Here is a 14,383-nt window from a genome sequence, read left to right on the forward strand (position 1 = left end):
GATTATGCTATTTACATGGTATTTGCAAGTATTTGAAGTAAGTTTTTTAGTTTCCATTTCACTTGGCTGTTCTACTTTTTATCATTGTACCTAGCAAAATACACCCATGTGGTTTGTTGTCTTCCTTCCCATGAAGTGGCTATGGGTGACTGAGCACACTGAGTACAGGTGTGATGGTTTGCAGAGCCAACAGGCAATCATTAGCAACGGCAGCAGGGCTGGTACAGTTTGGGGAGAGACAGCTTCCTGCTGGCTTTTCATGAATTTTCCCACCAGACATTTCCTTGAAGAAACAAGATAGAGCAGAGGAGGCTGAGACGGCATGAAGTAGCCTGCATGTGCCTATGACATTGTCCTGGTTTAGGGCAAATTTGGGAGAAAACCTCCAAAAGGGGGCCCTTCCAGGAAGCAAACCTGCACAGCCCCTCCCCCCAACCAGTTCAGGAAGGATTCCTCAGAGAGAAGTGGAATCTGTTTATTTAACAGGCAAAGCACTCCCCCAGCACACAAAATGAACAATACCGGATGACACTACTCTTTCACAGCTCTGAAAAAGATGACAAATTCAGAAAGTCTCTCGTGGGAGTGGTCACTCTGTTATCGGTCCCCCTGGCCCTGGGTAGCTGCTGCAGCCACAAGGTGCAAAGTCTTCGTGTTTCCCAGGTCCCAGTCCGGAGAAGGCACAAGTGGTTCCAAGAAAGGGAAAGAAAAACAGTCTAGGGAAAAATTCAGGCTGCCTAACTAAACTAACTAACAAGAACAAGCAAGAGCAAAGCAGGAGCAAGAGAAAAGCAGAAGCAAGAGCAAAAAGCAAAAGCAGCCCTATGTACTGCTCCCGTCTCTGTATCCCGCCGACTGTTGGGGGACTGAGCAGACTAATAACAAAACAAAACAAAGTTTTGCTCTTCAGAGCCAGTCTTGAAGGTACAGAACATAATATCCAGCATAAACAGAACAACGACTGTGGATACAAGCTTCATAATGTCGCCCTAGAACAGACATGAAGAAGTATCCCTAATTTAGAGTCTGAAGATCTTGTCTGGTCATTAGCAGGGTTGCTATGTTGGGTAATCTACCTGGCTCTCCATGCTTGAGTGGAGCCAAGCAAGATTAGCTTTGGTTTCAGTGGAGAGCTCAGAGAACAGACAGCTGTGCTGCCAGCCTGATGCAATGGGGAATTTGGCTGACCAGTGTCATTTTAGAAAATCCTGGACATTGTGTCAGAAGAGGAATATGTGGAGTGGCATGTGTGTGTTCATCTGTGTGTGTATGTGGGGAAAGGGTCCAGGATCCTTTCAATACCACTATACTACTCTGTACAGCATGAGGGACATCTCTTTGTCTGGACGTGCAAACCAACAGATCACATCTCACCTCTCCTTTCTTATCTATCTTGACACTTCATCTTTAAGGCACTTTGTCCCCTTATGACATTAAAATAATTTAAAGAAAAAAGATAAATCCATTTAACAAGCAAGCTGTTAGCCTCACACTAGCCTGTTCTGCCTGCTGGCCCCATCTGGGCTGTTTAGCATCTGTTCCAAGTGCTGCTTCAAGGTGAGTGCTACTGGTGACAAGACAACAGCCAAGGAAGCCCATAGAGCTTCCAATAAGACAGAAATAACACTGAAGTATATAGGAGCAAATACATGCTGCAGACATGATCAGGACCATAATCAGATCCTGTCTGGCAATGGTCTCATGATTTAGCTGCACACAAAGGTCCTCAACAAGATGGTGCCCCAGCATGCTGAGCACTCAGCAAATCATTCCTGCCCTGGTGTGCTTTCACCTGCCTGATTCAGGATGTCAGAAGATGGGCAAGTAATAGAGAACACACTCCCATGGGGAACCTCAGAGAAAATTGCATGTAAGTCAAGAGGACCTGAATTCCCCCCTTCCTACCAGGAACAGCTACAAACCTAATGAATTATTTCAAAAAATACTGTATTACTCAGTGCAATTTAAAATGGTTAATTGTTTAACTGGCTGGATGTGTCTAGCTGCTTTATAATGAGCCAAGATAGTAATGGAGGATGGGAAGCAGAATGGACTTAATGTGAATGTTGTCTATGTTAAAAATCAGATTTGAATATATCCAAACAATTATTCCCTGGTGTCGTGGTTTGACAGTGGCCAAACCCAAGGCACTCACTAAAGTCACTCACTCACCCTCCCCTACCACAGCTGGGCAGAGGAAAGAGAAATTTAATGAAGGCTTGTCCTGGTTTAGGGCAAATTTGTTAAAGAATCTGCAAAGGAGGGCCCCTCCAGAAAGCAAAACCCACACGGCCCCTCCCCCCAACCGGTTCGGGAAAAAATTCCTTGGAGAGAGGTGGAAAGAACCTGTTTATTTCAGGCACAGCACCCCCCAGCACACAAAATTAACAATACCAGATGACACTGCTCTGAGAAAGATGACAAAATCAGAAAGTCTCTTTCGGGGGTGGTTGCTCTGTTCTCAGTCCCTCTGGCGCTGGGGTAGCTGCTGCAGGCCAAAATGGTGCAAACTCTCGATGTTCCCAGGTCCCAGTCCGGAGCAGGTTCGAGATGGTCACAGAAACAGGAGAGGAGAAACAGTCCAGGAAGGAATTTGGACTGTTTAGCTAAACTAGCTAATAAGCAGAAGCAAAAGCGAGAGCAGAAGCAAGAGCAGAAAAGCAAGCAAGCAAAGCAGCAAGCTGAAAAGCAAGAAGCCAAAACATCACTATGTACTGCCCGTCTCTGTGTCCCTGATAAGAGAAACCCAAACAAAACTTCCACTCTTCAGAGCCGGTCTTAAAGGCACAGAACAGATGAATGGGGATACAAGCATCATAACGTCACCCCAGGACAAGGCTTCATGGAGTTAAGGACTGGGAGACAACACTCCAAGGACAAAACAGGCTCAACTTAAAGTTGCAAAGTGAATTTATTACAAACAAAATCAGAGGAGGATAATGAAAAGTAAAAAAATCCCTTAAAAACACCTTGTCTTCCATCAGCCTCTTCCTTCTTCCCATCGACAGTGCAGAGAGATAGGGGGATGGGGGTTTTGGTCAGTTCATCACTCAAGGTTTTCTTCAGCTGCTCAGGGAGAGGAGTCCTTCCCCTGCTACACTGTGGGGTCCCTTCCACTGGAGACAGTTCTCTGCAAACTTCTCCAACCTGGTTCCAAATCTCACAAGCAGCAGTCTTCCCAAAACGGCTGTAATGTGAGTCCCTCCCACAGGCAGACAGTCCTCCCAAAACTCCTGTGGCGTGGGTCACTCTTCCATGTGGTGCAGTTCTCCAAGGACATACTGCTTCAGTCTGGAAGCAGGGGTCCTCTCTGTCCACTGAGTCTCGCACTGGATCACAGCCTCCTCCAGGCATCCACCCACTCCAGTGTGAGCATCTCCCCCATGGGCTACCGGTGGATCCCTGCATTCGCTGTAGATCCCCATGGGCTGCAGGGGGACAGACTGATTCACCATGGTCATCACCACAGCCTGCAAAGGAATCTCAGCTCTGGCACCTGGAGCACCTCCGGCCCTGAAGCGGTCAAGCTGGGGAAGGATTGTCCTTCTCGGATGTCCCGGCTAGCTATCCAGCACCACTAGCAGTAGGGGAGCACTATCCGGATCTCCGTGGTTCGGGACAGCACCTAAGGCAAACGCCCTGTTCTATGACAGCAGCGCTACCTTGTGGTAGGGTGTGGCTTGGTTTATGGCTACAGTCAGCAGAAAAAGAGAGCGCTCTCCAGCTGTGGTGAATCCAGGTTTATTGGGTCCCAGGGGAACCGAGAGCCGAAGAGAAAAAGTGGGAGGTTGCAACAGCTTATAAGGAGGGAGGGAGACGGGAGGAGTCGGTCCTCTGGTGAACAGAGTTTTAGAGGGGAGTGGGATACAAAAGATTGACTTAGGGAGAACACCAATGGGGATAACTTGAGGGTGGGGCCCTGGCCCCTGAACCAATCACTCAACGCTCTAGCTGGAAGTTTCTAGAGAGAAGGGTGGGAGCGCCGAGTGATGGACAGGGCACTGGGGAGGGATTTGAGAAAGGATATATTAGTCTCCAAGGCAACTGGGGAGGGGTTGGGATAACTGGCAGCACAAGGGAGGGAAGAGAGAACCAGGGCAGAACCACTACATGATAGGAAGAACAGAACAGTCCAACTTATACAGACACAACACAACACTGTCCCTCCTTCACTGACCTTGGTGTCTCCATGTTGTTTTCCCTCCTCCTCTTCTCTAGCTGGAATTCATATTGTAACCCCACTTTGTTTTGATTTTCTTCTTAAATATGTTATCACAGAGGTGTTACTATCCTCACTATTTGACCCAGGCTTGGCCAGCGGCATGTCCATCTTCAGAGCCATCAGGGATTGACTCTGCCAGACATGGTGGAAGCTTCTAGCAGCTTCTCACAGAGGCCCCCTTCTGTGGCCCCCCCACTACCAAAAACCAGGCCATGCAAAACCAACACACTTGAGTTTCAGTCTTTAAATGAAATCATAGCCAGTTTTTATAATATTTTCCACATTTTAAAAATGAAATTCTGAACAGCTTATTTGTTACATGTTGCTATGTGTGGCATTGATTTTGCCTACACACTGTCCAAAACCAGAAATGTCAAAAGTAGTCATATGCTTTGATCTCCTACAGAACTGCTCCTTTTGTGATTTCCAGCAAAGCATATAAGCTAGGAAAATGGTGAAGATCATTCATGTTATATGCTGAAGATCTACTTGGAGGGTCAGACCACCACCTAAATCCACAGATTCCATTTGTCACAAGATATTGAGATTTCAAGTGACTGGCTATGGTTGGACAGCGGTAGGTGGAGAGTGGTTTGATGCCATCACCTCCCACTGCTTCTGTACTTGACCACTTACATCCTCCTCATTTGAGGCAGTTTGATCTGCATAAATGCCATTTGGTTGTAGACTAGGCTGATTTGCTTCCTTTGCACAGTGGGTTGGAATCATGCAGACTGACTGTTCCTGTCTCTGCTGAGGGCCACTGCTGAGGGCCACTGCTGAGAGCCACTGGAGTCTGGGCCTTCCTGATAAGGAGGCAATAATTTTTCTCTTTGGGATTTCATTTTCTTGTTGCTGTTATCTCTGTGTGTCATGGTCTGATGCTGGTGCAATGCCAATGCCCCCATGAAAATACATTCTCCCTGGTGTCTGCTGTGAGATGTGACCAGGAATAAGCAAAGCAGGGTCCCACTTTAAAATAAAAAAAAGAAAACTTTCTTAACTAAGCTGCAACTCTAAGTAACAAGAAACACACAGGGAAAATGAAAACTTTCCAAAAACATTTCCTCCTCCCCCCACCAAATTTCCAATACATCTATCCCCCAAAATCACCAACTCTAGGTCCTTCACCACCCTTTAGGTAACCAATTCTCAGTTCATCAAGAGGAGAGGAGTCCTTCTTGTGCCATCGGCTTCCCCTGGAAACACCGTGGAAACCTCGTGTGTTTCCATGTCACTCATGGCACCGCCTGGAGAACATCTGCCAGCGTCACCTCTTCCTTTCATGTCCAGTGCTCTCACCACTGAACATGGACCAGAGCTGCTTCTAGGGTCATCTTTTTTAAGGATGCTTTGTCCAGTTCCAAAAAGAGCACAGTCTCACCTTTGGGACACCTGTCCCCCCCAAATTTCACCCCCTGGGGCCGAGGGGTACCAACACTGAACCCTCTTGGCTCCAAGCCATCGCCTCCCCCTGGATGCAGTCTCTGTGTCACAAGGAAGCATGGTTCTGTCCATAGCTATAACAAGAAGAGTCCAGCAAAAGTCACTCCATCGTCTCTTCCCTCCTAAGATTCTTCTCTACTCTTCTGGCATTTTTCACTTGCCCAAACCTTCACACTTGCACATTTCCTTTTTCTATTTCATCTCTATCTCTCTTCAAGGAAAGGTTAATGTTCTGCAAAGTTTTCATTGTCCAACAAAAGGGTTAAAAGCTTGGGCTCTGCCCTCCCACAGTGGCTGGACACCTTCTCGCTGCACCCCCTCCACTTTCTCCAAGGCCGGGCTGGAGCTGCCAGCACATGATATCAGATTTCAAGGTGGCACAGAATATCTCTCTCTCTCTCTGTCTTCCGGAAGAGAAGGGGGGAGGGGGCTGCCCGATGCCTCTTGGTGCTCTTCCACTCTTCCACCCTTCCATCCTCAGGGCCCGGCCTACCTCATGGCCGCATGGCCTCCCCTCCCTCGCCCAGCCAGGAGCTGGGCAGAGGAGGTCTGACCTGCTTCCCTCACTGGAATTCAAGAGAACTTCCCACAGGAGTGCTCTGCTTTTTAACCCCTGTGTTCTCAAAGGCATATCCATTGTCCCCAGTGGCCACACCAGGTGCCAATATAAAATCTGAACACCTATTGGTGACCACAGCATATCCCAAAAAACCTACTTCTTCTCAAACCATGACACTGTGCAAAAAATTTTTTGATTATCTTATCCATTCCTTGAGCTAGTTACAAAAAGTATCTTACATCACATAGTTTCTATTTTAATATTATGCTATAGCCTAAAAACTATATGTATCACACTGCTTAAAGGGATTAATACAACATAACTTTCTAACATAACACATATAGTATTCATTTTAATATTTGCGAAGAGCCAATCATATAATACGCATTTTTCACAACACATATATTTGTAACTTTGTAGCTTCTTATTGTAGCTCAGTTTGAATACTTTCCTAGGCAGAAAGACAAAACAAATTGCAGGACCCCTATGCTATCTTGGTTCTAAGCAACCAAGTCTGAAAACAGCTTTTTGAGACATATTTTTGCAAACAGGGCCTGGATCTCATCCCAAGGGGGGAGAATCTAGAAGCTACTAGAGCTGGGGGGTTTACTTCACCAGGCAGGTTCCTAATTGGGGGGTTCTTGTCAGATATGCTAATTTGCAGGATCTATAAGAATTGTACACACGTCACTCACAAGGTGCTTATTTGGCATTTTCCACCTGAAGGATTTGTGCACTTGAGGATCCTCATATAAAGGTATCCCTTTTTATCACCCTAACTGTGTCTAGCCCAAATTTTAGAACCAGAGAAAAGGGCATAATGGGGAAGCACCAGCACAGTCCCACACATCCTGAGGGTGTCATGTCTGCTAATCGGCCATAGTGAACTGAATGTTACCAGCAGAATAGGCAGCTGCAACAACCATCAAGGACTCAAAAAAATATCCTACAACTCAAAGGATTGCATCATTCCATTGTGAAACTCCTTTCCCTGGGGGAGGAAGTGATCATTCCTGCCTAAATCTGAGCATATATAATATTGAGGTTTGGGGACTGGGGACGCCACCAACACTGGACAGATCAGAGGAGCAGAACTTCCACAGGACCACCACTTTTGGCTGCAACCATCACTTCAACAGGACTGCAACTACCACTTGATAGGACTGTAACCATCACCCTGACCAACAGGGTGCCAGACTGTACTCTGACATTGTGGGTTTAAGCCAGTTGTCTGTGTATCATTGTATTTATTGTAATCTTTCGTTTACAGAATCACAGAGGCCCGGAATAATGAGGCTGGAAGAGACCTCTAAGATCATGGAGTCCAAGCTATGCCTTAACACCCCAACTAGATATAGCACCAAGTGCCATGTCCAGTCTTTTTTTAAACACATCCAGAGATGGTGATTCTACCACCTCCCTGGGAAGAGCATTCCAGTACTTTATTATTCTTTTGGTGAAAAATCTTTTTCCTAATATCAAACCTATACCTTCCCGTGGAGACTCTGGAGGGGCATTTTCTGGTTTAGAGAGACATAAGAAGCTTCCCTCAAAAAGCTGTTAGATCCCATTGGCTCTTTTCGTTGTTCTTATGTCTATTCTTATGTCCTTGACACACTCCTTTATTCTTTGATTGGCCTTCATTTTTGTACTGCCTTGAGACTAGGGTCAGCCTTCGGGCTTTTGCAGAGAGAAAAGTCAGACTCTTTATGTGCGTGTGTTTGGGATTTGATCATTTCACTGTGCAGATGAATAAAACATTTGTGGATATTATGCAAAGGTCCTTTTTTCTTCCTTACTTTGGACTATGCTAGTAGCAATTCAGACTACTATAAAAAAGAATAACCCTAAGAAATACCTCTACAGTCTAGGAGATGGAGAAATTGTGAAATTTAATATAATACAAAGAAGAAAAGGCCCCCAAGCAGCCAATGTGACGACTTAGTAGAGTTCCAGTGCACAGCAGTAAATATGCACCAAACCGCAAACTTATGAAATATTACTCATGTCATAGAAGTCTTTTACACATTACCAAAGAAATAGAACCCAAAACAAACAACCATCAAGCCTTAGCAACAGCCTAAAAGCAAGAAGAGCACAGAACACCAATGAGTGGTCCTTCATTCAAAAGTCCATGTCAATAATGAAAGAATTTTCATATCCGATAAGTCCCACTACTTCTAATACCCTTCCCCAATTCTTGTGGCCTCCTTGCCCCTCTCCCACTTTCTAATTTATTTTTCTATTGTCTTATTACCCCTTTTTTATGTTCCCACAAATTCCTCCCACCTTTTCCCCCTTTCCATAGCCTCCCTCCACTAATCCCTTCCCTCAAAGTTCCTTCATAATACCAGAGGGAGGGTGATTGGATGTGGAAGGGGCTAGCAGCGGGCCTGTTAGCTAAAGGAGCCAGAAGTAAGAAGAAGAAGCTGATAAGGAGCTTTCTCCAAGGCCGTAACCAAGGAGATCGAGAGAAGGAAGATAAGAGCATTCTGCAGCTGGATGAAGCGTTTTTAGAAAGTTAGGTGGAGTCAGAGTAACTTTTCACCAATGGCATGATATTGAATTATTGTGGCCAATAGCTAAGGTAGAAGAGGGGTAAACAACTGGAAAGTGTATAAAAGATCAGCCATTTTCATTAATAAACTGTTGCCAAGTGTTACCAACTGAGACTGCTTGTGGTCTCTGCTTTATGTCATGACCGCCTCGACTGCGACATTTTGGTGACGCCGACGTGATAAGAACATAGTCGGTGGGGGCCCATACGGGGTCCTAGCAATTGGCGATCGTGACCCACTGGGACGTAGTGGGGGAGGCGGCGTTGGTGCAGCTGAGAGTGGCAGGTGGAAGCCACAGGGAGGTCCGGACCTGATTCCCTCCAATCAAGACACCTGGAAGTAGGTGAGCCACCAACTAGTAATAATGGGACAAAATTTATCTAAAGAGGAAGAAAGTGTTCTGTCTACATGGAAAGTTTTGTTAAGAAATAAGGGTATTAATACGTCAGACTATGCGCTTCGTAATATATTGCTGTGGGCTAAATCACAGAATTTTGGCACTGATCCCGACACAGCATTTAGTGTTAAGGCATGGAAGAAAGTTGGGGACAGACTTTGGCAAGTTATTCGAGCGGGAGATAAAACAGCTGTTGATTTTGCAGTAACCTGGAACTCGCTCTTTGAGGCTTTAAAAGAATGGAAAGTAGAGAGAGAAACGGAGCGAGATGCGGACGAAGAGTCGGGGCTGATAACAGAACCTGACGGGGGGGGCTGAGGCAGAGGGGGCCTCTGAGGTAGAAGGGGGCTCTGATGGGGAACTTGGTGAAGAAAGTTTGGATGCCATGGGAGTTACCTGGCATGCTGCCAGAGCTTCTGGGAAAGCTGCCAAAGCTTCCAGGAAGGCTGCCAGAGCTTCTGGGCTGGGTGCCAAAGCTTCTGGGAAAGCTGCCAAGGCTTCTGGGAAAGCTGCCAAAACTTCTGGGCAACCTGCCCTAGCCTCTTCTTATCAGACCCCTAAGCCTCCTTATCTCACACCTGCCCAGCAGCTCCAGATGGTGCCTGTATATACTACACCACTACGCCAGTTAGCTGAAATGTCTCTAGCAGAGAGAAAAACCCAGCCATCTGCCCCCCGCTTCCCTCCTCTCTGGTCCAGCCGTCTGCCCCCCTGCTCCCCTCTGAGATGCTTGGACAACCTGCAAGGATGTATCCTCCTTTACCTGACAGTGACAGCAACAGCGAGTCAAGTGATGAGTCGCCCGCAGTAACACCTGAGTTGGGGCAAGGAGCTCTGTTGCCTTCATCTCCTAAGAGCTCTAGCCTTACTGCCCATGGACTTTGCCTCCATGTCAAGTAACTGTGCTTCCTCGACACCCTCAGGAGTTTTGGGAGTTTGTTAGGAGGAAAGCAGTTGAAGAAAAGAATTGGGACATCACAGAAAGGTTGGGTGCTCCAAGAGTACCTCAGGAGAACAGTGCCAATGCAAATGTTGCTTGTGATAACCCTATGGCTTTTCCAGTTTTCAAAGCAGCTCCTGGAACAGCACAGAACGACAGTCATCACGTATTCGCCTGGAGGCTTGTGCAAGACCTCCAATCGAAAGTAGCTCAGTATGGTATTAATTTCTCAGAGGTAATGCAATTAATACGTGTGATTAATGCAGATTTGCTTGCACCTTATGACATCACGCATCTTGCTACAATTCTATTCCAGCCAGTACAATATGGTGTATTTCAAGAAACTTGGAGGTGAGTGCCTGAGAGCACCCCTTTAACAAATATGCAGTTGCCTCATCACGACCCTCGTCATGCTGTGGGTGTTGATGCCCTACTGGGCTCTGGGCCTTTTGCTAATCCAGATTTACAGGCAAGGTGGGATCCTTCGATTTTGGCACAAGCTCAGCAAATTGGCATGAGTGCCTTAACTAAAACAATGGAAATGGCAGCTCCAAAGCAGAAATATGTCACTATACAACAAGGGACGAGAGAACCATTTTTGCAGTTTGCAGAAAAACTTGCTGCCGCTATTGAGAAACAGGTAGATGATGAAACTTTGCGAGAGAAATTGTGTGTACAATTGGCTAAAGAAAATGCAAACCCAGACTGCAAAAAGATTATTGACACTTTGCCTGGGGAACCCACCTTGTCTGAAATGGTTACTGCTTGCTCGAAAGTTGGTTCAGTTGAACATAAAATGGCAGCTCTTGCTGCAGTGTTACGACCTTCAGCGAAGTGTTATAATTGTGGACAACAAGGGCACGTAAAGTCACAGTGTACTGTCCGGAAAACAACATTTAGGCCAAGTGCAAGCAGTGATGTTGTATGCAACCGTTGTGCTAAATCTGGGCACTATGCTAAGCAATGCAGGAGTAAATATCATGCAAATGGTCAGCTATTGCCGGGAAACACAAAGAGGAGCGCGAAGGGGCGCTTGCGGAAACAAGTACCCCAACAACCACAACAGCAAATGCGGGTCTTCCCAGCCCTGCAAAGCTACCCATTTGCAAACAATACTCAGGGGCAACAAGCAGGTCCGCAGGGATTGATATACCCACCGCTGACACAGTAACCATTTTAACAAAAGAAATATGTAAAGTGCCTCTTGATGCCTATGGTCCGATAGGACGGGGATTGAGTGCGTTTTTGATAGGGAGATCAAGTACTACACTTAGAAGTATTCATGTGCATCTAGGGCTTATTGATGCTGATTATTTAGAGCAGATCCATGCTATGGTGTCCATTGATGACCCTCCTGTCACTTTTCAGAAAGGAACTTGCATTGCTCAACTTGTACCTTTTGTGAGTTCTGTTACGAATACAGTGGACCGAAGTCACGGCACAGGAAGCTTTGGATAGACAGGAGTACCTCAAGTGTTCTGGACTGAGAAAGTAACAGAGAGCCGTCCAGAAAAGACATGCACTCTCACTGCCAGTGGATGTCATCCAGGAACTATATCAGTAACAGGTTTGATTGACACTGGAGCAGATGTCACAATACTCTCGCGACTTTGCTGGCCTCAATCCTGGCCTCTCACTCATGCAAGTTTTGGACTCCTGGGGTTGGGTGGTGCTACAACAGGTGGCCTGTCAGCCATTGTAATTAATGTGAAACATCCTGATGTCCAACAAGCTAACATCAGACCCTATGTTGCCGATGCTCCTCAAAGTTTGTGGGGACAAGATTGTTTATCTCAATGGGGTGTCAAAATTACTACGGATTTTTAATGGGGGCCACTGTGTTGCAGGGCAATGAACGTCCAGTTGTACCCCTGACATGGTTGACAGATAAGCCGGTCCGGGTTCGCCAGTGGCCCCTGACTACTGAAAAGCTTACTGCCCTGCAAGAATTAGTTACAGAACAATTGCAAGCGGGACACATTGAGGAATCATTCAGTCCCTGGAACACCCCTGTTTTTGTAATAAAAAAGAAATTGGGAAAATGGAGACTTTTACATGATTTACGGCAGATAAATGCTGTAATGGCAACAATGGGAGCTTTGCAACCAGGCCTTCCTACACCCACGATGATTCCACAGGAATGGCAAATAGTTGTCATTGATCTGAAAGATTGTTTCTTCACTATTCCATTGGCTGAGCAGGACAAAGAAAAATTCGCTTTTACGGTGCCTTCTATAAATCATGCGGAACCTGATAAAAGATATCAATGGAAGGTACTCCCACAAGGCATGAAAAATTCGCCAACTATTTGTCAATGGTTTGTGGCACAGACCTTGTCAAAAGTGCCGGAGCAATTTATAAACTGCTACTGCTATCATTACATGGATGATATCTTGTTGGCATCTGACAATAAGCAACAGTTGTCTGCTCTTAGACAATGTGCTGTGACAAATTTGAAAGTCTTTGGTTTGATCATTGCTCCAGAGAAAGTGCAGGAACACATGCCTTGGAAATACCTAGGTATGTTGGTGACAAACACTCAAGTTATGCCTCAACCTGTAAAGTTAGACATTGATGTTAAAACTGCTACTGATGTAAAGAAATTGGTTGGTTTAATAGGTTGGATTCGATCATATTTAGGCATAACTAATCATCAGATGCAGCCATTGTTTGATTTGCTTTCAGGCATCACTTCCTCCACTGATGAGAGGCAATTGACCTCAGTGGCAAAAAAGACCCTAGAAGAAGTTGAATTAGCCCTAGCACACAAATTTGTTAACAGGATAGATCCCTCTGTTGGTGTTCAATTGTTTATTTTGAAGGACCATGAAATACCATGTGGAATACTGTGTCAATGGAATGATAATTGGGAAGATCAACTGCATATTCTGGAATGGATATTTTTATCTTTCAGATCTCGGAAAACAGCTCCAGGACTTTATGAGCTTTTTGCAGATATTATCGTCAAGGGCCGCAGGCGTTGTCATGAGATTTTGGGACACGACCCTGTGACCATTTTGATACCTGTACAACAGTGGTATTTTGAATGGTGCTTTCAAAATAATTATGAATTGCAATCTGCCTTATCTTGTTTTACAGGCCAAATCTCGTATCATTTGCCTTCTCATCCTGTTCTAACACTGACTAAAGAGATCCCTTTTGAAGGCAAGCAAATTTGTTCTCCCGTTCCAGTGGAAGGTATAACAGTTTTTACAGATGGGTCCGGGAAAACCGGAAAAGCAGCTGTGGCTTGGAGAAAGGATGATCACTGGGAATATCAGACAGTGATTCAGCAGGGATCTCCTCAACTGGTTGAACTTTCTGCTGTTCTTTTGGCTTTTACTTTGTTTCCTGGTTCTGTAAACATAGTTACTGATTCAGCTTATGTTGCCAATTTGGTTAAGCATTTAGATCAAGCAGTGTTGTATAATATTCAAGAGAAACCATTGTTTACCATATTAGTGAAGTTGTGGACAGTTATTGGTGCTCGAAAACATTCTTCCTTTATCATGCACATTCACAGCCATATATCACTACCAGGATTTTTTGCTGAAGGCAATGCCTATGTAGACTCTTTAGTAGCTGCTGCTGCAATCAAAACTGTACCCAATGAGTTGCAGCAGGCAATTTAATCCCATCATTTTTTTTATCAGAGTGCTCAAGCTTTACAGCAGCAATTCAAATTGTCTACTGCCGAAGCAAAATCTATTCTTTCCTCTTGTCCTGACTGTCATATGACTCATGTCACTCAGTATTATGGTACCAACCCTAGAGGTCTTTCTGCGTTAGAAGAATGGCAAACTGATGTAACAAAAAGGCCAGAATTTGGTCGCTTTAAGTATGTTCATGTTGCAGTTGATACCTTTTCTCATGCAATGGTTGCTTCAGCATTCACAGGAGAAAAAACTCAAGATGCTATTCGTCATTTTTATCATGCCTTTTCTATTCTAGGTGTTCCGTGTCGTGTAAAAACAGATAACGGCCCAGCATATGCTTCGCAGAAAATGCAAGCATTCTTTCGTGCTTGGGGCATTGAGCATTCAACAGGTATTCCACATGTCCCCACGGGCCAAGCAATTATTGAAAGAGCTCACGGACTCTCTTAAACGTCAGGTTCAAAAACAAAAAGGGGGAATGCAACAGGAGTCACCTCAAGTGAGATTAGATAAAGCTGTTTATGTGTTAAACTTCTTGCGTCCCCTACCTGACTCACAGTTATCTCCAATCTTTTGCCATTTTTCTTCTTTGAATTCTAAGCAAC

At 45.3% G+C, this 14,383-nt stretch overlaps 1 protein-coding gene across 3 annotated transcripts in view; it reads right to left on the reverse strand.

Annotated features, from left to right (window-relative positions):
• LOC135459271 (protein FAM219A-like) overlaps nucleotides 1-14,383 on the reverse strand; it is a 298,061-nt gene that overhangs the window by 38,453 nt on the left and 245,225 nt on the right. The gene's annotated exons all lie outside the window — the stretch shown is intronic.

This window comes from Zonotrichia leucophrys, chromosome W, assembly GCF_028769735.1.
Source record: "Zonotrichia leucophrys gambelii isolate GWCS_2022_RI chromosome W, RI_Zleu_2.0, whole genome shotgun sequence".
Classification (NCBI taxonomy): Eukaryota; Metazoa; Chordata; class Aves; order Passeriformes; family Passerellidae; genus Zonotrichia; species Zonotrichia leucophrys.